The 11,543-nt window shown below is 38.6% G+C and overlaps 1 long non-coding RNA gene across 2 annotated transcripts; it reads left to right on the forward strand.

Moving 5' to 3' along the window:
• Positions 1-1,574: 1,574 nt before the first annotated feature.
• Positions 1,575-11,337, forward strand: LOC100544196. Of its 2 annotated transcripts, XR_795260.3 has the most exons (4): positions 1,575-2,990; positions 4,437-4,527; positions 8,342-8,431; positions 11,308-11,337. It is a non-coding gene; the product is annotated as an uncharacterized LOC100544196 (long non-coding RNA). The 2 variants fall into 2 exon arrangements; XR_795261.3 differs by lacking the exon at positions 4,437-4,527 and having other exon boundaries at positions 2,730-2,990.
• Positions 11,338-11,543: the final 206 nt, after the last annotated feature.

Below are 11,543 nucleotides of genomic sequence, written 5' to 3' on the forward strand. Positions count from 1 at the left end.
AAGCAAAGATAAAATATTCAGCCGTAGAATCAGTGGGACTTCAGTGCACCCTGTCCTCCAAACTTGGGCTGGGCCAGAGCATCTGCTGCCATGCAGGTCTGGCAGCCTGGGGACTCACTGCCAGTTGTGGGGGTTTATAATTATTTGTGACGTGGAAATCCCAGATAATTGTTTATTTATTTTGGAAATTTAGAAACGAAATGTAACAATTATCTTTAAAAACTGCCGTGACATTGAATCAATTAATGCTTCTATGTAGCCACTTCTATATGCAATTGATGTTTGGAAAGTTAATATTGACTTTAAAATGCCTTAAATTAATGCCACCTGATATTCATAAACATAACGACGAGAGTTTTCCTCAATAGCTGTTGTAGATAACAGTGCTGTGGTTGGATTCCTTAGGCTCCTGCATGGTGCTTATTTTGGGAGTGTGTGAGGACAAAAGGTGACTGCCTGGTTGCAGGATGACCTTTCTTCCACTCAACATAGCCTCACTTCCAACAGCATTTTGAGGGAGGGAAGAGCTTCTGGCCTCTCTAGGTTTGCGAAGATGCCAGGTGGTTCAGATCAAAGCCTGGGATATAGAACTGCTGGCTTCTGGATTTGGCCAGTTAGGAGATACAGTGAATCACCTCTTCTCTGCCTGTTGCTTTCCCCATTTATGGAATGGAGATACAACTACACTCCTTACACGGATGGCAGAAAGGCTTAATGTGTTAAAACATTTTGAGCTGTTCAATTTGAAAGTAAAAATATTCCTATTGATCACAGCTGGTTAATTAGTCTTGTATTTCTGTTCTGTGTATTCTTAATGGAAAAGTGAGCTGCGGTGCAAACTGTCAGATCTCAAGCCTGAGCATCAGAGTTTGGGCTTTCAGAAAAATAGCAGCATGTTGGGCTGTAAAATACATCTTCACTTTGCACTATGAAACTCAGCCTAGGAAAACTTCCAATAATTTGAAGGTTGCACATGGGTGTGCAAGTAGGTTTTTTTAAGGGTGGCCCTTTAGAGGTTCGTTTCTTCTGTCTAAAATAAATGCTTCATACTGTTAAAAAGCAAAATTGAGCAATTGCTCTATTTAGTTCTATGGGAAAACTTTGATTTGTGCTGTACTGTTTGACAATCAGCTAACATTGCACTGAACAGCACGTGCAGAATTGAACAAATAACACTTAGCTGCCAACACAAGTCATCAGTAATGGGCAGCTTTTTAAGCATTTCATTGTTCCTGTTAAGTTGAAACCTTAAGTAGCAGCTGGTTGCTATGTAAATCCCTCCTGTAAGTAGGTGCAGAGATAATTTAAGGTCTGAAACCAACACACTGCACAGCTGATAAACCTGGGGCAAAAATTTGTAGAACTTGATTAGGGATCAAAAAGATTCACCTATAAAATGGATGAAATGTGCTTAGGAACATACTAAAATCTCCACAAAACAGTCTTTTGGTGTGTGCATGTATTTTGTTTTTGGATATTTTTTATTATTACTATTTCAAAATTCATAGTTTATTTAATATTTTGGTTTGGTTTTATTTGACTTCCCTTTTTTTTTTTTTTTCTTGAACAGCAGTTGCTTGTAGTCAAACTCAAGACTCAAACTCCAGTATGAATAACTCACCAGGTGTGAAGTATTAAAGGACTCTCAGCTATTTGGAAAGCAAGCTTGCTTCAATTTTTATTACAGACTCCCAGACAGACCCATACTTAAAACAGGGCTGAATTACACTCATTTTTAGCCAGAATCACCCTATTTTGAGGGAATGGAGTTTACTCAGGGAACATATGCAAATTATATCAAATTGCCGACTTTTAAAAAGAGAAAGAAGGTCAATTCATACAATCACATGAATGAAACGGAAATATTTTTTTCAGAAAACTTAAATGGATGAATGTTGGCCTCCTTAAGTGACCCATTCATTTGTATTGGTTTCATGAATTGATTCGTGTTCCCTATTAATAAAATCACATACACGTGGAGAAGACATAAAGAGTTAAGTTTACAGAATGTGGGTTACAAACCAAGAGGTGAAATTTGGTTTTTGATGAGATTAATTGCCATGTTTGAATGTATATCATATGTTCCATATGTTGAGGATGTGGGCTTTGGATTAGAAGGAAAGCCTCACTTAATTTCAGTTGGCTTGAAGACTTGCATAAATGAATGAGAACTTATTTTTTTGTAATTGCTTTCCATGTGCCCCACTTAGCTGGTGAAACAATCATTTTAAAGGTGCATACATATTGTAGATATAAATATAGTTATGAAGTAATTGTTCTATTTGACATAACAGTGCCTATTTACAGTACTGGACCAGGATGGCACCAGCAGAACTGTGTGTGTGAAAGCCAAAGTGACTGCAAGGCAGGAGATGGTGACAGTAGCATGGAAAGAAAAAAGAAGTGCAGCCTTTTATTAGGGTGGAGTGCCTCCTTTCCTAAAGACGTGCTCAGGTTCACTGGCTTCAGTAAAGAGAAGCTGTGTCTTTCATCCATTTGAGTGCTGAACAGCCATGGCACATCCCTGCAGTAGGTGCATAAGAGATGATCAGGGTGCCTTTCATCTGTCCTCCAAGAAGAGACAAATACCTTTTTTATAATGCTGAAATAAGAACCTCAAATAGAACTCAGCACAAAGCCAAAATAGGGCCTTGTTGGTAGGTACACTTATTTCCTCGCAGCGTCAACAGTGTTTGAGTCTTGGGTTTGATGTTTTAATTGTTTAATATTTTTTTTTTTATAACAGCCCTCCTTTACGACTTGCCTTTTATTTTGCATATTTGTTTGCAGTGATGCTATCTCCATCTGTGTTGCAAAGCTCACTTTTCTGCAGCTTCTCTGTGATTTCCCAGCTGTCCTGTTATTTCCCACCTCATGCTTTTCTTTTCAGCTGAACCTTATTCACAGTGAAATCAGTAATTTAGCCGGCTTCGAGGTGGAGGCCATTATCAATCCTACCAATGCTGACATTGACCTTAAAGATGACCTAGGTAAATGGGGCATGGGTTGACACAACTAATGGTCACATGGAAATTATGGAACCCAGAATTTACTCCCTAGGGCCTCGTTCATTAAATAAGAGCCAAAATTCGAATCTTCCAGGTTCTCTCTTGTTGAAGAACTATATTCAAAAGACATTTTCACCAAATCTGAAACTTGCAACTACTGCTAGTCTTCAAGTTGAATTTAATTTAAAAAATCATTTAAATTCTTTTCCATAATGATCATATGTGACTGTTAGCTATTTTGGGGGGTTTTTATGTGGCTTCTTTGAGGACTAAAATACTTTTTTTGTCAGGTCGTTTTCAAAATAAGCGGTTTCTCCATTCTGACTGCAATCTCTGATGTTATTTTGTTTTCTGATACTCAGAGTAGGTAGAACACTTTTTGAAGAGGAATGATTAAATGATCAACTATACCCAAATTTTCTGTATCTTAATTTCATATGTGATTCAGTGAAATTATGTTTCAATTCTGTTTAAGTTGCTCCCCATCACGATCACATTCAGCTGAAAACAAAAACTGATAGTATACCACTGCTGAATTTGCTGATACTATCACTGATGTTGTATCATTTTTAAACCTCCTCCTGTTCCAGATTCATCAACTGTCTGTTCTTCAGCAAGCATAAAAGAAAAATTAACTTTTCACACATTATCTACTGCCTTCCACTGTTACTTGATTACACCCACTGTTGTTTTTTTAATGGAATGCAACCCATAATTCTGCTACTGCATTTCCTGTCTGTAGTTTAACAAGAAAAAGATTCAAGAAGGGTCATTTAAAATCAGTCTTTCTCAGGTACATGTATGTTTTTACACCTGTGTCTCATCCTTTGCAACACATAATTCGAAAATATGCTTTACCTTTAAAATATAAACTCAATCATTTACACATTTTAAATCAAATTCAGTAAAATCCTGCCATACATTGCTTCCTCCATGTGAAGGAAAATGTCGGTTTTAGAAACCAAGTAATGAATTGCTATGCATACGAAGAAGAGTTCCTGTCAGCTTATTGGTGCTGACAAAATGGAGAAACTAGTTATTTTGTTTGGCTTGACAATCATGAATTTCTTTTTTTAAACAGATTCCATATTGTAGTGTCATGCTCTGTGGGGAACTAGTTGTTCTAGGATGCTGCCAAGCGAAATGGGGTGTTAGCTGATCTTAAATCTTTGGAAATGATCTCGTGTGATTGCTCTGACTTGTCATTTTAACATTTATTTGATCGTGTCGTACTCAATATTCCTCCTCCTGTTCCCTACACCCCTTTCTCTACACACACCTGCACACACCACTCAGCATTACTCCTTTGGCGCAAGGTTTGGAGATGTGAAGGTAGGAAAATAATGGACGTTGGTACATGTGTAAATGTAGAGCCTGTGCTGGGTCTCTGTCCAACGTGGTTGATATACATCTGTTTACCTGTTGTAGTTGCAAGTTGTACAGGCTGACATTGCCACGATCGACAGTGATGCTGTCGTTCACCCGACAAACTCTGACTTCTACACCGGTGGTGAAGTAGGTAATGGAAAGTTCAGTGCTGCGGAGTTTGTATGTGTGTGCATGGTCAATCAGCAGCCACAAGCTTGTTGTAGCTATGCAGATTTGCATTTATTTCTCACTTCCAGCAGTCCTGACTCATAACAAAAAGAAATGAGTTGTTGCAAACTCTGTAGGTATTTCTGATTTTTATCATCAAATCAGACTTTCAAAAGTAACGATAGAACGCACTGCCAAAATTTGAAGTGCAAGAACGGCATACGTACAAAGCAGGCATGCGACCAAGGAAAATGAACTACAACATTGTATGACATGGAATATAGTTTATGCCTTGATCTTTAGATTTCTGGCCAGTTCCAGTACACTCTCTCCATGCCAAGTTTCAGATGTTCACATCTGACATGCTGGATCTAGCCCACCTTATTTTCTGAGCACTCTTAAGATGGATTTGTTTTTTCGTGTTTTAACTCGTGGACCAATTACCTTTGTAGCCCTGCTCAGTGGTTGCTTGTGTCACCAGCACGTGGATAAACACACAAGACATTTTTCATACAGTTAGTCATCTAAGCTACTAAGCTGAATTAAGGTATTATATATTATAGACGTCTTCAATTGTTATCTCTGCTTTGCCCTGAGTAACTCCTATCTTGGTTACACCTTTAATATTTTGAAGGATATTATTACGAACAGGTAGCCATGCTTTATCTGATCTGCCTTAGTAATTTGAGAAGGCAAAAATCAGAATTGGGCTGAATGTGGAAGTTGCTGATGAGGGTGATGACACCATACTTAAATAAACCAACTGCACGATCCCAGCCTCTTACATTTCCTCTTGGCCCCATCATCACTGCACAAAGGGTCTCCCTTATGGAGGCTCCGTGTCCCATTGCAGGTCAGCAAGCCTTGCAACACCCGTTGTTTCTTAAGGAGCTCCGTTCTGAGTAAGGCACAGAAGAACGCAGCCCTTTGTGGCCTGTTAGAGGGGGAACAGCTGCGACTTGGCTGGCGAAACGTTATGCAGAGACATGAAAAGAAGAGTGTCACAACTCCCTTTATCTGAAGAACATGCTTCTAAAGCCTGTCAGGCTCATTTAGACAAGGTGCTTGTCTCCTGCCCTTTGGCAGAGAAGTGCTCAAGAAGCTGCTCTACAAAGACAATTTTCTCTCAGAGCTGTGCTGCTCGTACCTTAGCGTAGGTTCCTGTTGCCTCTGACTGCTGTAAGAAAGAATAGAAGTGCACAAATGCCTAGCTTCCAGTGATTAACTTTTACCCATCTAAATTCATTTATTTTTTAATTATTTTTTTGTTGTTGTTGTTTTGTTTTTTTTTCCCCTAACAATGTAAGTGTTCTGGGGGCTTACCCTGAGAATTTTAGAGCCTAAATTTCTGCTAACGCTGTTTTCAACACTGATACCAATGCCTGCTTCAAAAGCATGAGATAATGACCTTATTCTCATGGGAGTGGCACATATTTATGCCTGTGAGCAAATAAGCTACTAACCTTGAAGCTCTGAAGCAAGACTTCCGTCAAGAAAGTTGCTAAAGTAGTGGAAAATGATTAAAGGCAGTGTGTTCTTTCCAACTGACAACATAGTCCTCACATATAATTTCAATATAAATGAAAGATAATTTCAATATAAATCCTCACTATTAATCGGAAAAACATAACTGAGAAGTAAGTGCAGAAAACACCAGTGATACCACATATGTTCTTCTTTCAACCATATCTGCAAGAGCTCAGTGTAATGAGCTGACAGGGTTGTTCGTTGCTTTTAATTATAAATTAATTCCCAATAGAAGGGGAAAAGCTGATCCTTTTAGATTGAATTAGGGAAAACTAGGCTAAATTCCATTAAATGTACAACAGCTTTGCAATGGCAAAGAGATGACCTAGTTAATAGATCTTTTCTGTTCCTAGGTTCTGTTCAAGGCTTAATTATGTTTCCCCTTGAAACAAGAAAATCTAAGGATTATGAATGTCATGGGTTTGAGGACTGATCTGAGTTCATGGACTCAAGGGGAATATAACTGGAATGCATATACAGATCTGAGCAGAAAGGATATGGAAATACATACAACAGAAATACAACTAGAAGGAAAACTGTTTCTTTCCCTCCCTATCCCTTCCCTGTCAGAGGGATTTTACAGATCGCTCATGTCAGCCACATCAGGTAAATAGGTTCAGCCACGGCTGCTGTAAAGGCAGAGCTCCTCTGAGCCTCCAGTCCTGGGCACACCTCTCTTCATAGCCTGCTCTCCTAGGACACCTTGCTGCCGTAGATGAGCCATTGCTGTCTTATCTAAGAGATTTGCTTGATGGTGCCTTGTACTCAGTTGCACAGCTAACTGAATTTCATAAAAATCTTAGTGTGGAGTTTGTCTAAATAAGCTTAGACCAAAGTATTTACACAAAAAATCTTAATTGAGTCCAAGGAGCAAGTTACACTCTGACTTACACAGTCTGATCTTGCAATTCTGAGTTAGTTATGGAAAAAAAGCAAAATATGAGATGTACACTTATAAATTATGTTCAGCTTTTGTACCCCAAAAGCAATAAACCAATGACAAAATAGAGGCAGGGTCAGTTTTTGAATGAGCAAACAAATGCCTTCTTGTTTTTGAGAAACTTCTAATAGTCATTTTGGAAGAAATTTAGCAACGGGGTCAAAACGAAGGCATCTGGCAGTCCTCTTAGTTCTCAGAGCTATAACTCTTATTTATTAAGCTGAACCTTGGAGGAGGGGCTCTGCTTCATCAAGCATACAGTATGTGCACTTCCATCAGAAAAATGAGTTTTTTCTTTCTCCATCAGTGAAAGCAAGGGGCTTCACTAAATAAAAGCCTAAATCCTTAGAGATCCTAGTTCTGAATTTTTGGAAATCAGTTTTGGAAGTAATATCTGAAATCAGAGCCTTTATGATACCACTGCTTTTTACTTACCTGCCTTAATAATTAATATGCACAGCGCAGAATTATTTGGGATGCTTATGTAGTTAGGAAAATGCTTTCTTGGGCTGTTTTTTCTTATACATATATTTATACCTAAAACTAGAGCTGCAAAATAAGATCTAAACCATTTAGTGATGGACTGCCTTTGGTAAAAAGCATACCTTTTGGTTGCCTTGAAACACTGCACAGCTCTTCTCCTCCCAAAATGACTTTGTCCAGCTCCTTAGCTATAGTCAGAGAAGTTCATTGGAGGAATATGTTCCTTAGAGATTCTCCTTATTTCTGAGGCTCTTCCTCTTGGTTAAAGGTGGCTCAACAAGCTGGGCAGTTACCAAGTAAAGCAGCCCGCTGCACTCACGAGACTGTTTCATTCCTGGTGCCACCTGTTGGGGTCAGGGACCAAGATCAGGTGAGTTTCAAATTCTTATTGTGGCAAATGGCTCTTTAAAAACATTTATAAGAGAGAGGGGAAATGAATCTTAAGGGAAGGAATTATGGAACTTCAATCACTTTTGAGCTAGCACATTCTTCTGCAGCATTTCACATTGACAGATGCTCATGATAAGGAAGGAGATAGGGATGTCATGTCAGATGTTTTGACATTAAAATCAATCTGAGGATGTTAGCAAGGGATACAGATGGAAGGTTTTGGGGTGCTTAGGGTTGTCTTTTTGTTGTTGTTTTTTTTTTTGTTGTTGTTGTTATCATTGTTGTTTTTAATTAATAGCTAACTCTGAAGTCCCAAAAGGTTTAGATCTTACTTTGCAGTCCCCAAAAAAAATGTTTGGGCAGAAATATGTAGAACGATGTAATCACAAATAATGATAAGTCTTCTCTGCTGTGGGAACCCGAGATGAGAGGAATAAAATAACAATTCTCTGTTCAGGAAGCACTTTGGAAAAGAAAGGTGGCAAGGAGTTTGTGGAAGCTGTCATTGAGCTTCGGAAAAAGAACGGGCCCTTGGACATAGCTGGAGGTGAGGCTCTGCGCTTCGGAACCCACATGGCTCAGTCAGCCACACATCCTAACACACTGCTTGGGTTCCTGCTGTCCCCAGGCATCACTGCTGGTTGTATTGTTATCTGTACTCTCCAGAGTTATAATACACACATTGCATCTTAGCTAGCCATTACCAAAGTAACCAGAAAATGGCACAGTGATGTAATATTACAGCTAACAGCAGGCTGTTCTCAGATGCACACATACACAAGGGAAGTTGATCGTTAAGGGTACGCTTCATAAAAGCAGTTAATTGGATACTTATTAATCAGAGCGGTTGAATTCAACTCTATTAAATGTCTGCTTTGCCAAGATGCCACTGACTTTCACTGAACTTAAGCACGTGCTTAAAGTCAAGCACCTGCTTAAGTGCTTCATTTAATCAGTGCCAAAATCATCACTGTGGAAGCTTATGATTTTTTGATGTCTGGTTATCAAATTTTATGCAATATTTGAGAAAAATCTACTAAAGAGTACTAACATTTGGTAATGGCAATTTGGCACCATCTGTGATATTGCTGATACATGCTGGTTCATATAGAATGTTGGTTCTGCCATCTGTGTTTATGCTATAAAAATAAATACAGTACATGCAGTTTTGTAAGCCAGTTTTGACTAAAGCTGAGGGAGAGATGAAATACTTCAACTATGACAGAAGGAATTGTGACTGTTTGCTTCTGGTGCTTCATACAGATTTCTTCCTTACTTTTTAAAAACGTTACTCAGTTTTTCTCAGAATTTTTGTTTTTGCTAAAATATTTGGAATTTCTCTTTTTCCCCTTATCTGCATTACTCCTTATCTACTCACCAGTGAACAAGACAAACTGTGCTCACAAACAGATTGCAATTTGGAAGGGGAAAAAAAATAAAAATGATGTTTCTATCAGACATCAGTGCACCCTTCAGATCTGAGCACTGCAGATCTCACCCTGTGGAGAGCTACATTCTACCCCAGAGAACCTGACTGCTAGAGAAGATTGGACACAAGTCAACTTCCCCATTAATGAATGTGCACTTTTCAGATTTCTCAATAATGTGGGTATCCCCTTTAATAAAATACCTGGACCATGACTGTAACTAGCACAGAATAATGCAGTGGTTCTCTTTTTTTTTTTCTATAACAAAACTTATTTCCCCTTTCAGAACATTTGCATTTAAAGAAAGGGACAGCTGCTCTGTGTAATTAACAGCTGTCTTCAACAGAATCCTAATTGAATTAATGAATACTCTAGAATACACTCCCTGTCTGAGGAATACTGAAGTTGGTGATGTGCATCAATACGGCATTTTATTCTTTCAGTGTGAAGGAATTACCAGCATTTCACATCTGACTAGAGATATGTCAGCTGCTTTTATGAGATTTCTCTTGGATTTATGATGTAGTCTGGAGCTGCCAACATCTCAGTTGCCTTTAAGGACAAATTAAAGTTGCCTGGAGTTGAAGTGATTCGATCTGTTGAGAATCTACAAATCCAGAAGAACATCAGCCCTTGTGCTTCCATTGTCCTTTCAAATGTATTCTTCTGATGAGTCACTCAGAATGTCACATGACAAAGTCTATTTTCTCCATGTGATATTAGCACCCAAAGTTCTCTATTGTATTTAAATAATAATAAAAAAACACAACAAACAAACAACACTTCATAAAGATTCCAGAATGAAGTAGAGGATGCCTGGCCTCTCAGCACCTTTACAAAACTGATTTTTGTAAAGATTCCTGGTATTTTTCCTAATGTTTTGGAAGATACAAGCTTTCATTTTTAACCTGTGTTTTTGCAGTCTTATATTATTACATCCCATAGTCTGTTAGAGGGCTGACTCTTGGTGAAGGTTCATGATCCTGTAAGACAGTGACAAGTTTCTAATTGCAGCTGCAGACCTGTGAGTTCAGCTGCCATTTCTGATGCTCTTATCCTGCTTTCTGGAGACTCACTGGCTGTTAGTGGGCAGGTGCTTCTTTGCCTTGGTAATCATTGTGTCCCTGACAACATCCTGGTGATAGCATGCAATTGGTGTGGTTGAAGTTCTCTGTACATACAAGGCCTCACCTATTGGTGCATAAACAGTGTGAATCAAACTTTGTAAAGCTATTATTGCATCCTGTCCAACTGTCTGTCAAAAACAGGGAAAAAAAGAGTCAGTCACTTAAAAGTGGCAGTGTGTAAGCACTCTCAGATGACCCATTCACAAAAAAAAAACAAACCTTGAATAGAACTGGGCCCAAAGTTATGAAATGACACAAAATATCTTCTCTACAATTACTCAGAAACAAAGCTGGAAGCAAAAGCTTTAATTTACCTCTTTTCCAGCCTTTCTTACCAATTTGTGTAATACTAAAAGCTCCAAACTGATCCAATTTGGGTTTCATTATTATCAAAGGCTAGCTGGAATAAAAATGTATAGCAAGAGTAGCTGAAGGTCACACGAGTCATAACTCCAGCAGGGCAGCATCCTAATACTTACTGTAGCTCTGCTTTAAACTCTGAACCAAAGCAAGATCATCCCTAGAATGGATTTACATTTTAAGAGATTACTGCCTTTTTTCTCAGACATTACATAGATTTCCACAATCCCCAGTATAAATGCATTTCCTTTGATGTCAGTCATGAATTCTTGCTCTCCAAAATAAGCTCTATTATAGTTATGATTTATAAATTACCGTGGCAAAGTACAGCTGGAAATAGGAAAGTCCCTGTAATCATGCTGTTATATTTTAAAACTGTGTGATTTCTAATCTAAAACACTGAGAGGGGATAAAGGAATATCTGTCAATTGTTTGCTATTTTAATCACATATGCATTCTTTTAATGCTATGAGAGGAAAGAGTTATGTTTCACTTTCATTTCTTATTAGCTGTTGTCAGTGCTGGCCATGGATTGCCTGCAAAATTCGTGATCCACTGTAATAGCCCAGGCTGGGGCTCAGACAAATGTGAGGAGCTGCTGGAGAAGACGGTGAAGAACTGTTTGGCTCTGGCTGATGAAAAGAAGCTGAAATCAATTGCATTTCCTTCAATTGGCAGTGGCAGGTAAGGCTGTTACACGAGCCTGATGCTTGATACTGACCATGTTTTCTAAGCGTTATAGTTC

Source organism: Meleagris gallopavo, chromosome 15 (assembly GCF_000146605.3).
Source record: "Meleagris gallopavo isolate NT-WF06-2002-E0010 breed Aviagen turkey brand Nicholas breeding stock chromosome 15, Turkey_5.1, whole genome shotgun sequence".
NCBI lineage: Eukaryota > Metazoa > Chordata > Aves > Galliformes > Phasianidae > Meleagris > Meleagris gallopavo.